At 39.6% G+C, this 20,715-nt stretch overlaps 1 protein-coding gene across 2 annotated transcripts in view; it reads right to left on the bottom strand.

The window, feature by feature from the left end:
- Nucleotides 1–1,990: 1,990 nt before the first annotated feature.
- neil3 (nei-like DNA glycosylase 3) overlaps nucleotides 1,991–20,715 on the bottom strand; it is a 49,963-nt gene continuing 31,238 nt past the window's right edge. Inside the window, exon 12 of one of the 2 annotated variants that reach the window (XM_085938265.1) lies at nucleotides 1,991–2,082. The gene's annotated coding sequence lies outside the window, so the exon portion shown is untranslated. Of the gene's footprint in view, nucleotides 2,083–20,213; nucleotides 20,582–20,715 lie in introns of those variants that run through there. The other variant, XM_085938257.1, reaches the window with a different exon arrangement.

Below are 20,715 nucleotides of genomic sequence, written 5' to 3'. Positions count from 1 at the left end.
AATTACCAACTTCCCAATAGCCAGGGCTTTGGCACCATCTTGTGTCATTTTACAGTGTTTAAAAAAAAAAGAGCACAAAAAGACATTATAGGTTAAGCAAACAGCAAGGGATAGATGAGACAAAAACAACGTAAAGAGCTACATTCATGAACAGTGAACCACTGTATCGAGTGTTCAATGAAAAATGTCCTTACGGACATACTACGTATATGACAACAGTCAGTCGACACCTTTACCCCATCAAACCAAATCAGTTCGTTTTTCCTCGTGTTCTCAGTCAAACATGCAGATATAGAGGCGGAGCCCAAGTCCATTTCTTCCCCGCAAGGTACAACCCGCACCAATGTACCTCACAGCGCTAATTAGTCATCTCCAACATTACAGTTTGAAGTCCTCAAGGACCAAAAAGGTGCCGATAACATGGAGTAATGCCTCTTAATCCTAAAAATGGACATTTCGCGAGCAGCCTCGGGCCTCATTAGCCGCGTCGCCAAGTCACTGTTGGCAGGGCTGCTTTGGACCCGCATGAGGCCAACTAACGAGGACTATCAAGGCCACTCAACTTGCTTTCAGAAATAGTGGTACAGTGGGAAGCCGTTCCTGTTCCTGAAGCCACAATCGACACTAATGTGCCCCACCGGGCTAATTATTGGTCTCCAAGGTAACAGCTTTGCATGTATTCCAAGGGCCCAAAAAAGAGTCACTGATGTTCTGAATGTGTAAATGCTACAAGCGCTTTGAGGGCACCCACCCCAATAACAAACCATTGCACCCTGACGAAGGCAGTTGTCTACTTTTTGCACTCAACTTTTAAATGGGTCTTGGAACTGCTCAAATGATTTTAAGTGCAGTCAGGCTCAAAAGCAAGATGAACATTTGATAATGGATTAAAAGCAGAAGATCAAACAAAGCTCACTTTTGTTTGGCTCATCCTACACAGTTCACTTCAATTACCATGTCAGTCTAAATATAACTTGATACAATTTACTTCGATAATATGTGAAACGAATCACTCCTATGGTGATGCTTTAATGGTCACAGCAAATTATGCGGTGATGATGCAATACAATTCATGTGAATTTTTATTTAATACAATACAGTCTGGCTACGATGCAATGTTGTTTAACTCCAATTAAGAGTCAATGCAATATTCGCTTTGATTAAGATGCTGCAATAGAAATCCCTGAGATTATGAAACGATGCACTCCATTAATAATTACATTTCATTACGATGTAATAATTTTCAGACCAGTTACAATACTTTCAAGTCTATTGCTATTACGATGTGATACAAAATGATTCACTCCAATTAAGATGCAACACTTTTCACACTAATTATGGAATACACTTGTTGATTCCATGAGTCACTCCCATGACAATGTGATATAGTTCACTCTAATTGTGATCTAGATGTGATTCACACTAATTAAGATATAATACAAAACCACGTATCGCGATTCATTCAATTTACAATTACAATTGACTCAACAAATTATATTTTTCAGTGCAATTACTTTGCGATACTTTTCGATCCAGTTGTGATACTCAAGGATCCCCTACAATTAAATTGCAATACACTCCAATACATTCCTTCTTTTGCACTTATGTGACCATCACCACAAGAATAATTATTATTAGAACAATCCATCTGAATCCCACTCAATGTTTCTGCATGACGTTTATCTAATGTTGTTCCACACAAAGCACAATTATCATACGCTTGTAGTGCTAACTGAACCCCGTTTCTCCAGGAACCACACACTTGGGAAATGAAAGAACCAGAAGAGCTGTCACCTTGACAAGCGGACACAGGGACGACGATCAATCGCACTCAAAGCGATGTAGCCAAGACTTCTCTTGGCATCCGATTGGCTCATTGAATCAATGATGCCACAGAAAAGCCGTCACTTCTTCAAGACCATAGCATTATTATCTCCGTAAAGGTGGAATTCTTGCAGAGGAAATTATTCCGTTGTGCTTGTGTACCTCATAAGGTGGTTGGATCATTCTGCTCTGCTTCATTTTCTTTCTTTAAACGACCAATCACTGGAAGTCTCGCCTTGTCGCACAGAGTCCATTAGTCTGCAATAAAAAGAAATGGGTGTAATCAAATATCAGGAGATTAGATTACATAAACTGTCACCTTCCATTAATCATGCTCAGATCCTCAAGTCCCCACCCCCCAGTCCCCCCAGGGGTCCCTGACCCCAAACTCAGGCAAAGTGCCTGTGTCTTTCCTTCCAACAGATGATGTAACCTGTAAAACATGTCACAAGAACTCTTTTTTTTTTTTTGTCATAACTTGAAACTTTTCTTTAGAAAGCTTTCCAGCCTCTTATGTCAATTTGTCCTGGTCGTTTCACTGTGTGTGTGTGTGTGTGTGTGTGTGTGTGTGTGTGTGTGTGTGTGTGTGTGTGTGTGTGTGTGTGTGTGTGTGTGTGTGTGTGTGTGTGTGTGTGTGTGTGTGTGTGTGTACACTCCACCAGTCCAATGGTGTGATGACATAACACCGATTAAATTCGAATGAGTGACAAAACAGCTGTATGTGACCTTCACGAAGCTCGATCCATTCATGTGCTGGATGAAGCCATATGGCTGTGTACACAGTCATTTGAACCCCGCCAAACTCAAATCCAAGCCAGGTAAAATAACATCACAGGACAAAGCTATGGTCACTCATTGTCAGTTGAAACTAAAAAAGATGGCTGTGCGGTTATCCGCATTGTCAGTAGAATCCCTCAAAAATCAAAACAAACTGATAAAATACAGGATCTGGAATCTGCTGTGAAATCATCCATAGGCTATAGTTCAAAAGTTGACAAATGCAAACCTAGGTGTGATAAATGTGAGTTCTGGATCCATTTTAGCAATTATCAATCAAGCATGTGGCCACCCTGCTGCCACGCAGGTGAAGAGCTGAAAATGATGACGAAGGGGACAATTACGGCAGTAAGCACGCAAACAAGTTCCTCCTCATATCAAAGCCGGATATCGACAGGGTAACTTGTTATTTGACAGTGTAACGATGTACTAAATGGAAATATGTATGTATAGATGTACATATCAGGCAATCGCGTTGCTTAACTTCCTGACATCCATTCTGAAAGAGACAGTTTGGATGTCATCGGCGGAGAGCATTCAGGGCATCTCAGCAATTCACTCCAATTACTATTTAATACATTCCAATTACAATGCAGTTTACTAACATGCTGTTCAGGCCAATAATGATACAATTTATTCCAATTAAGATGCAATTCATTCAAACTATTTTAATTACCTCATTTTCAATATGATTCACGCCATCTATCATACGATTCACTCCTATTATGATACAATTTATATATTATATGATTTAATCAAATTACAATGACAGTGGCTCCAATTATGATACCATTTCATGCAATTACAATACAATTAACTCTGATTACAATGTTATTCACGGAAACTATGAAGGAAATTACATTCACACGATCTAGGTACAATTTATGTCAGTTTCCCTAAAAATTTACTCCAATTATGATACCAATCGCCCCAAATACGAATACAAATCACTTAAATTCCATTTCACTCCAATGATACAATTTATAACAATTAAGAAGAAATTGAGTGTTCATGATTCAATTGTGATATGACACTACAATTATTATACGATTCACTCTAGTAGTGATAGTGTACTCCATTAAACGTAGAACTCACTCCAATTACAACACTAGTTACTTTAGTAACAGTACAATGCGATTCACTGAAACTACTGTACAATATGATTTATTCTGATTGTGACACATATTGATGCAAGTCACTCCAATTATGATACGATTGACTGCAAATTAAGACACAATTCACTCCATCAAGAATATGATTCACTTTAATCGCAAATCACTCCATAGCCATTGGATTTTGATTTGCCGAAAATACAATGCACTGAGATCAAACAATTCAGATCAACAGTGTCAAGGGTGCAGCTCGTCATGAAACTGATTAAATGTAAAAAAAATATAATATAAATATGTATAAAAAATATAAATAATGAACTAGAGGAACATAAAAAGCCATCCCTACACTTACACTCCTCACATCCGTTCTGCTGAGAAACGAAATTACGTATGCTGCATGTAAGCCAGGCAGCAGCAGGGAACATTAAGGGGGCCTTGGCGACTGGGATGCCCCCCTGCTGAGATGAGAGGGGAGGCTAGAGCCAAGGAGGCCCACCAATCAGGACCCGAAGCTCGGGGGCTGTGTTGCCTGTTTTTCTCTCATGTTGTATTTCTGATTTTTTTTTTCCACACGTTCCTCATCGTGTTTGCTTCTCTAATCGCATTCCCTTCTTTTACAAGGGTCTCACACTTTTTTCAAAGGACTCTCTCTTATCCAGTAGTTGTCAAAACCTGGATGGATGGACCCCTTCATATTTCTAATGGCTTAAGTTTTCATTTCCGGTCAATAAAAAGGAACTTCAACAAATTGAAGCAAATATGAATCACTTGGCAGGTAAAATGCACAGCTGACACTAATAAGATGGCTGCAAATAGAAAGGAGATAGTTTTCCAGTAAGTGTTGCCAATTCAGCACAGCGGTCACTTATACTATTTCATTTCAGAAAGTGCTGGGACAGATTTGACAATTTAGGTATGCCCAATCCCCATCTTGTACAAATAACTATTTTATACTTCACCAGAAGAAATACGCTCCAAGCGCGTGATGCCTCTCTGGATACACCACCGTTTGGTGTCGAAGCGAATTTCCGAACGGAACCCTGGGTGCATGACACCTGTGTGACCTTGCTCTGCTCATTTTTAAAATGGAGACTGTAGCAAACTAAAGAAAAGTTGACAGAGAGGGCTGCGGCTTCCAGGACAAGCGCATTGGTTTCACTGAAATATGAAACAAAAGTCTGCCTAATTTGCTTAAAAACTGTGGCAGTTTTCAAGGAATTCAACATCAATGGCAGTTCAATATCAATTCACCAGTCAATATCAAAAGATACAACCAAATGAAACATGCACGCAACAACAAGGTGACTGAGAATGAACGCTGTGAAAGATTAAAGCAACTGGAAGCTGAATGTCACGTCAATGTCATTTGCATTTAATCAAATCGAGCCTTCTTTCCAAAAGGTTTGGACACCACAGGGTTGGGCTGTTTTAATAATCATAATAATAATAATGGATGGATAATAATAATCATCATCATCATCTTCATCATCATAATCATCATCATCATGTATCAGACCTCTATAGACTAATGACTAACTAATGACTTTAAAACTGTCCATTAGTCAAGTCAAGTCAAGTTTATTTGTATAGCCCTAAATCACAAGCAGTCTCAAAGGGCTATTAGAAATAAGCAATAGGGCCACACCCCTTCCATGTCTTGGTGGGAGTATGGTAGGTACCGGAGACTATTTCAAAGTCCTTTCAGAATCATTCTAAATACATGGTTAATAATGTCAAAATAGCAGGGATCAATCATCCCCAAAATGTGTGTGGCTAGCTATACTTCAACCCATTTCAACCACTGAAAATATGTCCCCCTCCCCCAAGTCCATCTTCATGGACTACACCACAGATGTCAAACTCCAGTCCTCTGGGGCCGCATTCCTAGTTTCCCTCGTTAAACACACCTCCCGATACTCAAAAAGTTTCAATGACGTCCACGCAGCCATTCTCTGCATCTCATATGACAGTGTTATGAACAAAATTTAAATGTTACCCATATTCTCAATAAGGCGTGCTCGCCTTCCAACACTTTTCTCATCGCTCAGATGTGGCGAATTCAGGTCCAAATAGTAACTATCCTGCCACAGTTTGACTTATCCACACGTACAAAACATAAATGGTAAACGAGCCCAGTTACCTGCTAGTTGAGTCGAAACACCTGTGGCGAAAGTCACCCTGCTGGCCTACCCCACCATCAGATTATCATTCTGCCAGTTGTCACTAAGGAGACGCACTCGCCATCCATCACAATGTACAAATTCTCCATGCGCTGCTGCCTAATTAAAACGCCTTTGTACTTGTTTTCTTGTGAGATGATTAGACTTTCATCTCACCAGGATGCCTCAGTCCATAGATCCATTCTGCACTGGCGGGGGGTGGATGTAAGTGGGGGGTAGTTTGAGATGGAAATAAATAAAGAAATTCAAGAGGTCTTTAACCACTCTCCTCTGGGGTAGCAGTCAATAATTAAAGCAATCGTTCAATTCCAAACACAAAAAGTCTTGAGTGAACGGACGGAAAAGCTAATATAGTCGATTCTTGCAGGGAAACTGAGCAGGGGCTGTGGGAGAACTGTTTTTCATCATTGATTGCTTTAGTGGGCAGCACAATGGTGTGTGGTTGTCATGTCTGGTTCTCAGATTGAGCCATTCTGTGCATATTCAAGCTACAAAAGTCTTTTCTTGGTCGAGTACATATTTTCATCACTTGTTGCTAGGCAGAATTCATAAGGCTCAATTTGGCTCAATCTATGGGTCAATAAAAAAGCCTGTTACACAAGGCCCACGAGTCATGTTCGTCCAAACATAATAAACCCCTGCTCTGTAATAAATATGAAATAGAGCAGTTTTACACTACATCTGGAGCCTATCCCAACTCACTATGGGCAGTAGGCGGGGGACACCCTGAACATGTTGCCAGCAAGGCGCTGATGGACAAACAATCCTTCGCACTCCCACACACCTACGGACAATTCAGAGTGGTCAATCGGCCTACCACGAATTTCACACTTAAATCCCTTCTCCTGCAGTAAATATGAAATTCTAATATTAAAACAGATTGTGAATGGCTCCATCTCAATGAACTGGGGGACTGCTCCCAATTGCCCTTGCAATGCAGTTGCCTTATTTCTGGTAGTTTTATTTCTATTGTGCAAGGTGGCGGTTTTTAAGTAATTGGCAAGCAAAACCATGGTATTACTCGCACATTGACCATTTGGCTTTAATTTTTCATTCCCTTTTTTTTCCCCGCAATTAGTTCTGTTGATTTCTGTTGTGTATAATAAATGTGCCACGGTTGAATGAAAATGCCCACTACAGTGTAACCAAACAATCTGATTCCAGGCAGCTGAAGGGTTGAATAATTGACGACAGCCAGCATGGAGGGAAAGTCATCGGACGTACCAGGCTATTGTGTCCATCTGCTAGTGAGGCGTTAATGTACGTAGGCAGTCAGAAGAAAATGAAAATGCGTCACTTTGTTAGCGTGCGAAAATTGTGATGATTGCGCTGTGTGCGGAGTTGCAGAGGTAATAATTACCTCACTTCTGATTGTAATGATGATTGGGATGCAGTTTACGACAACGATGGCAGCGGCAGAGTGTAGCGACCTCGGTGATGACTACACATGCTGTGGTGGTGCATCACCACACAAAAATTCAAAAACTTAAAAAAAATAAACTAGTCATATGTAGTTTATCATTGACAAAACCAGAGGGCCTTACTCTATGGATCATTTCTAGTTGTTGGACTTATTTGTTTTGTGCATCGATTATCACAAATAACTGGCAAAAGGAGCCATGACAATGTGCAACGAATGTGGCACTTTTTGGGGGGGATTCTGCGTTTTCTTATGCAAATTGGTTATCATGAATAACTGTGTTTTATAATCAAGAAAATGGCACTCTATAATAGCGTACTTCTTGCAAACATATAGAAATAACAATTTAATAAAATGTAAATAATTAAACAGTTTGTGCTTCATTATTCATTCGTCTTGGCTCCTGTTGTGCACGAATATAATGCAATCATTCAGACACAAACAAAACAGGTTTCATATCTTCTGTAAGTGACTCAGCAAAGTGCAGATAATTTCTCACATAAAGAATATATCTGTTGCTGAAAGTGAAATAACACCACCACATATTAATAGATATTTATTGGCCCACCTATGTCATTTCTCATTACTTGTAAGCAATTTATGTCCAGAATGTGTAATTGTCTTAGTGTTAGGTTTAATTGGACTCTAAATTTGACCAGAAAGTGGTATTACACAGCTTTTGTCCACTTTTTGAAGAGTTGTTTCCTATCTGACAAACTGATCCTTGAAAAACAGCTCGTATCTAAAAAACTCACAAGTCAGGTCACTTGTATATGAAGCATGTGCTGTACATTTCTGTTTTGTGCGGGATGCCAAGTTAACACATCCCATCTTGCAACGTCACCTTGAAACAACAATTGATTCGACGACTACCACAACTTCAAACAGAGCCACAACGAAGGCCATTGTTGCCACAATCTGTTGACAGTTTCACATAAGCACACCTGCCAGTGGAACGAACAGTCATCATTTTAACATTCGACAGGCCGATGAAAGCCTTCAAGATCAATAATAGGCCGGCATTCATTATATAAGTGATATCAGTATTCATGTGTTTATCCCCTGAGTAGCCTTCTTCCTCAGCACCTAATAAAGTTAGCAACGATTACCCGACTCAGGTGGGGCCGATGTGGACCTACCATGACAAGGGCGCAGCCCGGGATGGATCCGTTTTTGTTTTCTTTTTTTAAATCAGACAATGTCATAAGATTGATAAAAACACAGCTGGTGGACGTTCCCGTGAATAATTGCAGGGAGAGTATTTGCTCTTGAAGTCAAAGTGACAGTAATGGTAAAAATATGCTTTAATGAAGTGATTTCTGTCAAGCTTTCAAAGCTGTTTTGAAGCCCCTCCACCAGCACTCCATTGAATCTCACCAACGTTCTACCTTTGGGTGACACGGCGCCGGAATTTACTAAGTGCACAAAAAACCTGAAGTGATTGTAGTATGTGGGAGTGGTTGGGTGTGCGCATGTGAGTGATTCTGAAAGGGGTCACGCTTTTAAGACAAACACCCTTACAGAAGTCAGGCTTTCCATGTGCTTTCCAGATCTTTCATTGTGTTTCGACTAGTTGAGCTGCATAGAACATATTATTACAAAGAACATTTTGGGGTTAATTTCTCCTTTGATTGCTTGCCTACTCTCATGCTGCTTCTGGTTTCTCAAAACATCGCAATACAGATGAGTGATGCCATATATGTGACAAAACCAGACCAGTGAGTGAGTGAGTGAGTGAGTGAGTGAGTGAGTGAGTGAGTGAGTGAGTGAGTGAGTGAGTGAGTGAGTGAGTGAGTGAGTGAGTGAGTGAGTGAGTGAGTGAGTGAGTGAGAGTGAGTTTTTCTTTACTGTACATGAGCCTAACAGTGCAATAATGATGGCTCACTGTTCTCCATGAAATACGTGATGCAGGGCTTCTCTTCCTCATGTGAGCGCTAATGAGAGCGTCTTTAGGGGGATATGAAGTCGTTAGGTTCACGTAAATGCTTGTCTAACTCAGCTATCAGGGGAAAATGGTAATTGTTTGGGAACACTAGTTCTATGAGTCAGCCCTCGCAGTGAGCGTGAGAGTGTTCAAATGGAGAACCAATTACACTTGTCGACAGAGTTGAGATTCCAGATGGTGACATTAATTACATGAAACATAAGGCAATGTTTTTGGTCAAGTTTTTGTTTTGACAGTAATGGTGGAAAATTAAGAGCCAACGCTCATTGACAGCAAGACACACGCCTGCGGGAAAACACTGGGGCAAAATGAGTTGACTAAACACTTATTATGAGCAGTGATGAACAAGAGCCTTTGAAAAGTGAAATGAAATGACGTGAATGAAAACTGCAAGCATCAAAGTTAAAAGCTTTGCAACTTAATGTTGCCTAGGCAACTGGCACTCAGAATTCTACTCTATTTACTGGTGCTGAGCAGTTGGAAGTTGTAAAAACAACGTCTACGACTAGATGGCAGACAAGAGCGCTTCATCTGCATGAAAGAAGAGACAACAAGTCTATACCAATAGCCAGGATCAATTCAGATCAAGAAAATTGAACCTTTCAGGTAAAAGATGAAGATAGTTTAAAACTTTAGTTTAGTTTGAAGCTTTATTAAAACACAAAGCTGACTATTTTGCTAAGAAACACTATGAGCAAGACAGTCGCTACTTCAACACAGATCTCATAAATACACAACAGTTTTTTTTTCCTCGACAAGAACCAATGAATTTTTTTAAATGCACGGGGAGTTACTAAATTGGTGTCCTCAAAAAGGATGGATGTATTCAGCACTTGGTAGTGTTACAAACGCACGTGGTAGCTTATGTAATAGAAAAAGAGACTATTGTGATAGATGGATGGCGTCCCCGCAATACAGCACAGATAACTTTACTGTATTATACCCTTGAGAGTCATCTTGCTGTGTTTTTGGAGGGATTTTGAATGACATGGAAGACAGTGTTGCCCCGGTAGTTGTGGGAGTTATGTTTTAAAAAAATTACCTCAATAAGTGAAGTAGAGGTAGAGCTTCTTTTTTTTTTTTGGGGAGAGGGTTATTATGTCTTTTTTTTTCATTTATTATTTATCTTTTATATATATATTTTCATTTACAGTATGATTTGTGCTGATTATAAAGGCTTTTGTGATTATTAAAAATGTTTTTCGTGTATGTTTTTCTATTTTCAGTAATGTATTTGACTGTAAAAAGCATGACTCACTGCCCTCACAAAAAAAAACAAAAAAAAACAGTGAGGCTGCAAAAGATAAACCGCAATATAGCGAGGGAACACTATTTGCAAAAACCTAAACAAAATCTTGCACTGAAAGTCAGTTTGTAGCCCAACATTAGATGCTCTTCTGTACATTGGTTCAATAAATACTTAGAGATATGCACATATTCTGGCCTTGGTGTCATACATCTGATTAGAAACTGTGCCTAATCCAGTCCTTGCCCCACATCCCAACAAAAGAAAAAAAAAAACTCGCCGATAGGCAAACAAAACACATTTTTATTTGCACATTTTCGGTCTGGGTTTATTTTAACTAAAGCACAGATTTTATGTTGGTGCAACATGCGAGGGATCCTTTCTGCTGTTATCAGCGCTAAAAGAAAGAAACAGCCCATAATGAAGTTTATTTAACTCCTGAGGCAGAGATAAGAGATAAACAGTTACCAGCTGTATCCCACAAGACCGCAAGTGAGGTTTCACAGTTTTGCTTTCTCTCTTTCCACCGTTACGTTTGTTTCTCTGGAAAATCATCGATGTACTTTCAGTTGGTTTGAGGTTTTGGTTGTGCTGTTATGTTTTTTTTATAAACATTATTAAAGCAAGCAGGGAAGCTCGGGCTCTCGCACTAACCAGGATCATCAAATGTTAACACCATTCTCTGCATAGATGGCATAGCAAACACATTTAAAAAAAAATCCGGTTGCAATTTAGTATCGGCCACCTGTCTGTGATACCTGCTTTGGATCATTTGGACGAATTCCATAGAAGGATTGCGTCAAAGTGGGAGTACAGGAATTCGCTCTAAAATCGATTATTTAAAACAAAACAGTGGACTTGGTGTTCAGCTTGAAGGCATGAGTTCTTGAGACTTTTTCTTGTACCCTGTTATAATAGAGACAGTGGAAACAATGTTTGGAATTTTTTAACTTAACTTTCCGAGAAGCCTAAAAATAATGGGCAAAGTTTGACGCCATGCTTCACAGATTATATGGTGTAGGCACGAAAAAGAAAGCATCACAATTTAGCAGCATCCATCTGTTTGGAATGCCTGTTTTTGTCGGGGCTCATATGGATGAACTCCATACAGTAGTTAGTGTTTGTCAAAGTACAAGCCCAGCAATTCACCCGAAATGGCTGCTTGAAAACAAAATGAGCTATTTTTTGTGAAATTTCCGGCAGGCGTCATTGTGCATCCCAATATGATAGAATTTTGGGTGGATCATGAAACCTATTGGCCGCTTTATTTTGTACTTTCTTTTTCTTCCTACCCAAGGTATGCTGTTATTACGCACATGTGCATTCAAATTTGAGTTGAGCATCAACATCATCCCTGGGGGTTCCCTGGCATGTCATGCAATCTGTTGGTTTCGGACCTAAACCAAAACTTTAGGTAAGGTGTGGCCGATTCATCCCCGCTTCACCCTTCGGATCCGGCTCTCTTCTAGCTCACTCTCAGTTTATGAATGACTAAGTCTTCTGCAACATCTTGTTTGTCATTCTGCATATTCGTGAGATGTGTTGGTGTAACTGTTTCTCTTGAGGCCTTGATGTTTTTCAGAACAAAGAAGGCTAGAAACAGGTTTGAAGTCTGATTTATTCTAGATTTATTATTGATTCATATTAATGATTGAAATTACTGTTGGCTATTTTTCTTTTTTTTTCTATTTTTTTAGGGTTTCAATATGCCCATGATCCCATCATTTTTTGCATTTAAATATGTTTCTGAGTGGAGATGCATCAAATTGTAATGTTAATAAAATATTTGTTAACATCTCAAACGTGAATTTCAGTCCATGCACATTTTCATGTTGTGCATGGATAATAACTACAAGTAGTAGATGTTGGGATACAGTTTGCGCATTAGTCGTTACCTTTGATTTTCTGCCCTGTATTTGTTTGTTTATTTGTTTAATATTCATTTCTCTCTTTCTAGCCTTCTTTTTTATTTATTTCTATGTTTATTTACTTATTGTACAATGTGCTGAAAAGCCCCTTCAACGCCAGGACTGTTTTGAAAGGTCCCTTTGCCGCTCATGCGTCTGTACCCCTGGTCCAAGAAATTACATTTGACCCTGAATGTCTACTGTGATAGAGAACATTTGAGCTTCAGTTACTAATTGGCACTCGCAAAACCGAATGTATTCTAACCGCTTTATTTTGTGCGAAATGAGGACTGTTTTCCATCTGGAATACAAACATCCATTGTTGTTTGAATTGGTGTGATCAAGGTAAACAAAAGATTCCTCACGACGTCTTAGGATGGGTTACCTGTGGAATAATTATATTCATATACTGTATGTATAAAAATAAAAAAAATTAATAGAATACTGATAATAATCCAGCCTCCGGAGTATACATGTTATTGTGGAAAACGCTCAGAGGTCAGAGGATTGATTACATTTTCCGGTGTTTCTTCTCGACCTAATTAAAGATCTAAAGGATTGCCGTTCCCTGGTGGGGAGAACGTTCCACTGTTTCATCCCAATGCCGCGTCATCCCGCTTCGCACAAGTCAACCACAAGATGAAGGAACAGAGGATCCATTGTCTTGACACTTTTACTCCAGGGCTCTCCCTACTGGCAACGAATGTAAATAACTAAATATGAGGACATAACAATATGCCAAAAGCCAAAGTGTAGGGATGAGGGTGATGTTTTTGGGGATGTGCAACATCAATTGTTAAAAAAAAAAAAAAGACAAACACCAGCAGTAACTATTCAAAGACTGTCAAATAAGCTAAAGTAGAAATGGAATAAATCAAGTCAAGAAATAGAAGGCACGGTGAGTCACTGGTTAGCACATCTGCCTCACAGTTCACCGCAGGTTTCAATTAAACTTCAGCCTTCCTGTGTTGAATTTGCATATTCTCCACATGCCAGCATGGGTTTGCTTCGGGTTCTCCGGTTTCCTCCCACATCCCAAAAACATGTATGATAGGCCGTTTGAACACTACAAGTTGTCCGTAGGTGTAATTGTGAGCGTGAATGACGACTGCCTGCTCTCCTACTCATCAGTCTTTGTTTTATTTAACTGGAATACTATAAGTTTGGCCCTTGTGACTAACATCTCAGCAGTCTGAATGTGACTTCACCATAAAGATTTCCGTTGCAATTTATCCACCACAAGATGGCATGCAGTGTTATTTCATCTCTGTGTGGAACAGAAGTCGTCTCGTTTGGACGTGTCAAAATTGACAGAGGGGAGGGAATTAGCATCGGGCCTCATTCTCCACTAATAAGACAGATGGCGTTCGCCACTCGATATGATTCTCCGACAGGTGCCAATCAGACGAAGTTGATGACGGAACATGGACGTTACGCGCTTCATTACACTGCTTCATTACGCTGGCAAAGGCGAGGACGCCCATTCATTTGAATTCAAATCAATATTCCTCTCTCTTTCTGCGAGCTGAGCGAAAACGATGATCCAAACATGGATGCAATGCTTTAATTAAATTTGGGGAGGCGGCAGAGGGGTAGAAAAAAACTATTTCCTTCGCAAACGGCTGCATGTTGTCTTGTCATTATCAGAAGTCAGCAGGGAAGAGAAGAGAGGTGTCCAGGTCCTGATTGGCTGCTCGGGCCGCCAGAGCAAAACAATTCAATTGAAGAGCGCAGATTGGTTATTTGTCTCAATCGCCCAAATAACTTCTCCAACATTCATTCTAATTAGTTTCAATTGAACAGGCCGTGTTCTGGGAAGCGGGGCGAGCCTTGGTCAGTGCTCAGAAGATCGTCAGAGCTGATTGGATTACTAGGCCCTGAAGTCTATTCAATTGAAACGTCTCCAGTGTATTCAAACACACTCGGCGAGGTGAAAAATGACCTCAGAACACTGCGCCCGAGCCATTAGGCGACCGCCACCGCAAAGCTGCACAAAAGAAGTCTCGGAATGCGTCAGGGTTTGATGGGGTTTGAATGACATACAGCCTCAACTTATTGGCGGGACTTCAGATTGACAACACAGGGCAACTCGAAATTCAAAACGTTACAAAAAAAGAAACGAATCAAAATGGCTGTCTGGTAGTAAAACAGGCTTAACGTCATCAAGATGAGCAATTTAAGTGGCAAACACTAAACTGAGAAAATACAGTATAATACTTAACTATATTTACAATGTCATATGTAAGTGATTGAAGAGCAAAGCACAAATAGGTCTAATAATTGCATGTCTCCCTTAAAACTAAGTCCTTACAGTTTTGGGGAGCTTTGCTTGCTTCAGCTCTGTTTGATTTTGCTTTCATGCCTACATGGCAGCTTTCTCGAGTTAAGTCAAGCATCTTGACAGACAAACTGCTTCTTAAGGACGCCCGTCTTTCACCAGTGACAGATGGCAGAATGAGGTGCTTGTCAACCCTGTCCCTTATTAAATCATCGTCACTACTACCTGCTCTCTGCACAAAGAAAGAGTCTGCTTTCAAAGATCTGTTCCAAGAACACTTTTAAAAAAAAGGAGAAACTCAATTCTATCAGAAATCAATTGTATCATCCCACTCACACGGATGTGCAAATGATTTCACAGTCTCACAATCTCGACACTCACAGTGATGTCCTTCAGCGACCTGTGATGCGTGTTGGTTTAATTTTGAAACCCACGTCAACTTCATCGAAGGCTGAAAACTGAAATGGGTTCTTACAAAGGAAGCTAGTTAACAAAATGATAACATTCTACTTTAATTTCAGGTGCACCTAAAAAAAAAAACAATATTGGATGTTATGGAGGATCTTCAAATTGCAAAAAGCTTTTCTTAAAACTCGGAACAACGGCAGGTACAAGAAATATTTCAAGGAAAACACAATTGTCTGGTTGAAAATGTATCAGCAGTGCCTTGAGATATGAACAGTTTGGCAAATATGGAAAACGGGTTTTCATGCCGTTTGATGCCACCCCCAAGTGGACTTTACTGTTTATTAAACATGAACCCCAAAGAATGGCATATTTCCACTCCATTTGAGCTAGGTGAAACATACAACCGGAGCTGCTTTTTTGAAATTTTGTAGGGGGGCGCCACAAAGCCATTTTTTAAAAATGGCACCATAAACTAATAACATTTTTATGATTTTTGACAAACCTGATATGTTCTATGAGTTTTCCTGCATGCTTAGACACTAAAACTTTGCAAAGGAAATTTCAGAAAGGGCAAAGACAATATGGCTAAGTTCAGCAAATGTGCTTACTACTTTCCTGAGTCACAAAACAATGTTGGCATCCACTGGGAGTCAAATAATCTGCTATCAATTGATTCCAGTTTTTCGGGCCAGACCACAGATCAGTTGCCTGCCACCTTCGAGCCACATAGAATGACTTTGCCGCGTGAGATTGACCTTGTGAGAGTGGTTTGTCAGTGGGGTGATACACGCAACAGTTCTCCTTTTGTGCATGTACACTTTAAGAACCTGGTTACCTGGCAGTCGAATAACCAGCCCTACGGGGTTCATCAGTGTCCAAACAGACTCCCCACTGTTGCTTTACTCCAGAGAAGAGCTTTTAAGGGACTATTCTGGCAGGTAGGCGTAGTTGGGGGAGAGAGGGGGAGGCATTCATACCTGTCACGCAATCAGGTGAGAAGACAAATCTGAATTATGCATAAGGTACAGTATATATTGTAACAAGGTGAGGACAGGTCTATACATAGATGGAAGTCTCAGATGGACGGCAGGCGAAAATGGACAAAAACCGGTGAGATGCGAAGTTAAGGACTACAGAAGACAAGTTGTCAAACAAAAAAACAAAAAAAAACAATGCTTAACTACCAGAGGATGAGATCGTTTCACGCTACACAGCAGGGGCAGGCACCGCTTCCTGCTAATTAGCACTTTTTCTCATGCATAATTCTCACTCGGTGGATTATTTACATACCCGCCGATGGCCATTAACATCAGCAGCTAAATGAAGAGACGCCGTTATAAATCCCATCAATTGGAGGGTGTTTAGAAAGCGCTAAATCTTTGGAGAAGTGTTTTTCTCTGAGCACACACTTGACGGAGCGGCATGGACTCACACTGGGCTGGAATTTGAAGGCCTTTTTAAAGCCAACATCATTCCTACAGAAACTATAGTGGTGGCTCGAGATACAGGTGATCCAAGTTAAGAAGTGTTTGAGATTCGAGCCATCATTTGCATATTTTTTTGCTTTGACTTGCCATGGGAAAAAAATTAGGTGTGAGCATTTTATGGTGGTGGAGAACTAAACTTTCACCACACCACGCAGCAGTTTGACAGATATTAAACAGTGCTTAAAAGAGAGGCATCAAGCTACTTAATGCCACCCCCAGTTGAACTTTACTGTCAGAACTTTACATTAAAAAGTCAATTACACGTTGTGCATTTAAATCAAAAATAGGTTTGCCTTAAGCAATGCTATTGTAATGTTAAAACTTACTATAACCATTCATGCAAAAGATATTTGAACACCAATAGTTGAGCAACACATGCAGACAATTAATATAACAATAATCTCAGGCATATAATGTTTATTCTCCGTTAAGATCAACTAAAATTGTATCTTTCTATACCAATCTCTGGTGGCCAAGGCACACACATCGGAAGAAGCGACAAAATGTCAATTGAAATGAAGCAAAAACAGTGGCAAAATGTATTTGATGTCTTAGCATTCTATTTAATTACGTCAATACTGTGTGTGCGCTATCATGTTTGTATAAAGCACAATGATAAAGTTGCAAATCGCAAAACATTACCCTCACTTTTTGTTTTGTTTTTTTGATTGGAGGCCGGAATGGAACAATGGCAAATGAAAAATGATTTGAGATATGAATGTTTTCACAAAATCAACAAAATTGTCTTAATTTTAATATTTTCATTGTAACTTACAGTTATCTCCTGGTTCATAATTAGACTATTATAATGCATTACAATTCTGTTTTCTTTAAATGTTTTTCTTACAACTTGATATCACTTTGATAAAAATATTGGAATATCATGAGTTACTTAATGAGTCCCCCCCCCTGCCTAAACCTGACTGACATCCACTGAGTCCATAGTGGAAATAAATAAATCCATATTGTCCAAAGCCTCTACTGACTTGCAGTCTGTCAAGCCGAGTTCATATATTGATTGACAACTTCTGAATTTGCTATTAAGCAGCGAAAGTTATCACTTGGCTTATCAACATGGAACAAGACAAACAATAGTCCACCTTTGACCAAATCCAAAAGTTAAACGTTTGCAAGAACTTAGATTGAAATTGGGTTTGCTTTTCCAATTATTTGATAACAATCCCTTGTCAATACGTCTTTGGACAATTCAAAACTAACTTGAAGGAATCAAATGAAAACTTAGTTAAATAAGAATCCTACATTTTGAGCCACAACGGAAATAATCCTGTGGATATACACAAAAGTAAGAATATTTGTGCTTCAAATTAATATTGCCACTCGAGGGGGTTCAAGTGTAATTTTGAGATAAGTCACCTTGTTAATAAAAGATGTGATGACACAAGACCCGCCAAGCAATTATTTACTCATTACAGTAAATGTGTTAGCTGGTTGGCCTGCAGCATCTGAAGGCTAATTAATAAGGTAGTGGATTCCATCTCTGCTGACGGCGACACGTATTCCTACCGCAAGCCTGGCAACTGAGTTTTAGCAAAATTTTTCAACTGAAATCTAAATTTGAGATTACAATTACAGTCACAAACTGCCAAGTAAAATACAATCGATAAATGTCTTTTTTTATATCTTGTTTTATCCACCGGCTTCAATGTATTATAAAAAAAAAAAAAAAAAACATAACCTGCTGGGGTATTTTAAGCAGTGTTGGGATGGGGTGAATAATAATACCCATTTCACACCTTGAGATATACACAACTGGTGAAAATAGCTTAGTGTCATCTCCCATTGCTTACATATGTTCCACTGAGGCTCAACAGCAGATTATAGAACGACATAAGGACGTGATTGGTCCCAAGAGTGGGAAATCCATTTACACTTGTTGCAGCCATGTACGTCATACATATATGTATATACAGTGTATATACTGTAAATAAACAGCCTAACAAGTAATCCTTTCCTCTATTAACAAAGATTGCTATGGTTGTGTGCTTCATAATGTTAGACTAATTTCCCTGCATATCTTGTAAATGCACAAAAAAAAGAAAAAAACAATACTGATAGAGCTAGAAGAAATCAAAGTTGAGTTCAGACCTTGGAAAGAAAATCTGTACTTTCTTAAAACAAGACGGTTTACTGGATACGTGACAAACACAAGATTGTATTTTAATATATTAAACACCATTCTGGGATATTGTTTATAGCTAAAAAAGAAATGTTAACAAGAACTTTGGCTGCGATTACTGCAGCTTGCAATTTCAGTGCTTGTATACTGTACATTCATGGGCACAAGCTTCTCCCGTGTCTAATTAATAATATTTCATGGCCACTTTCTCTGGGAGGGGCAGCTGCCTGCTCCTTCCGTGACCAGATGTTGTTTCCTCTATGCACCCAATTGGAGGGCGGCAAATGACATCTTGTGATGTGGTCCTGTGAATGTACAATATGTTGCTGTAAATTTTGATACAACTATAAATTAAAAAGTCAGATTTTTAAAGGCACAGTAAAGCGAGCCAACATTGGCACTTACATAAGTGATAGAACTGTATTACGTAAAAAATGTCAGTGCTCCAATTCCCCGCTGAGAAATAATTCAGACGAGATTTAACGGAATTTTGGGCAGTGCACTTAATGACACCCACCTTTTAAGCAGAGTCTGCTTTATTTGAAACATCAGCCTGACTACGTCACAGAAGGAAGCGATCACAATTTCCCAATTAACTATTGCTTAAAATGTCCAAAGAAGCTGGTCATTTCTTTCTCTTAAATCAGCCATAGAGAGGCTAATCCTTGTGATATTTTGAAGTAGTAGTCATAAATCGAGCTGTCCATGTAAAATTTGGTGCCAATTGATCGCTGTTATCTGACATTCAAGTGATAGTCTTTGCAATGATTACCATAGGGGAAATTGTGATCTTTTCCTTCCGTGACGTTACAAACCAAGACATGGAGGGAAGGGGTGTGTGCCCCTATTCCTTATTAAAAGTGGGTGTTTTTAAAAGCATTTGTTGTTTCATCATTTCTCCAAGATGAATGGATAAAAAACAAAATGCTAACATTTTTCATTTTCCTGATAAAAAATATACATGAACTGGCCTAGTTTGTGAAGAATGAACCATCCTCGCTTTACCCGCCCTTTAAATACCAAACAGAGTCTATTTTTGTCAAGGTTATCACTCATCAATGGGATTTTAGGAAAATCACTTTACTTCACTTAGATCTCCTTTTGCCACCTCCTGCATGAAGAGACAAACTTTTTTTTTTTTAACATTTGGTCTGAATGGACGGATTACACACGAGACAAAGCAGAAATGGAAACCCATATCTTTGACAGACTTTCATGTTCATGTTCCGAAACGGACCGCCAGACAAGCTGAGGGTAAAGAAACGGAATGAGAAAATGACACGGACAGACAAAAACCCGCTTCAGTAGTCCTGAGGCTGAGCCCGTCCTTTTTTTGAACTTTCTCATCCCATGTCCTTCATCCACAAAATAGACATTTGTCAATCCCATCCCTGGGACAGCAAGCCCACCTCTATATTTGAGGGGAGACTTTAGGTTTATGAATGGTTGGAATGTAGACAAACAATGGTTACTTGCATGTTACAACAAGGATGGAAAGTGTAACTGCTGTATGGGCATGTGAGAAGGCTGACACATTCAATTACTTTAATACAGCCTTATAAACTGCAGCTTTCACATTGAACCTCAACAATGCTATAAACCTGCGAGCTTCCAGGTGAGCCACCCCAGGTGCCTTTAATCCATTCTGCATTGTTGTGGCGATAAGACTTAAAAACAAGGGGGGAAAAAAGCCCACTTCAAATGTTCTCCAGTAGAAAGACAGGTCCGCAAAACACACGAGAAACCCAATCGGCATCTCCATCAAACAATTCCACTCCTCCTGCTCGTCACGCTGAGCTTTTCCCCCCTTTCGAGATGCTTGTGCGTCTTATCAGACCGTCTCAGGCGAGCCACAAACAGCTGGAGAAAAAAAAAAAAAAAGCTAATAAAGATGCCAATGCTGGAGAGGAAAGAAAAAAGAGGCCACATCTTGCTCTCATGTATGAAGAGGACTATAACTCCCCAGAGTGCTACCTGTGGTTTTGTGATACATT

This window comes from Syngnathus leptorhynchus, chromosome 2 (genome assembly GCF_054491065.1).
Source record: "Syngnathus leptorhynchus isolate UIUO chromosome 2, UIUO_Slep, whole genome shotgun sequence".
NCBI lineage: Eukaryota > Metazoa > Chordata > Actinopteri > Syngnathiformes > Syngnathidae > Syngnathus > Syngnathus leptorhynchus.
Note: the sequence above shows the minus strand (reverse complement) of the source record. Positions and strands in the feature narration are given on the sequence as shown.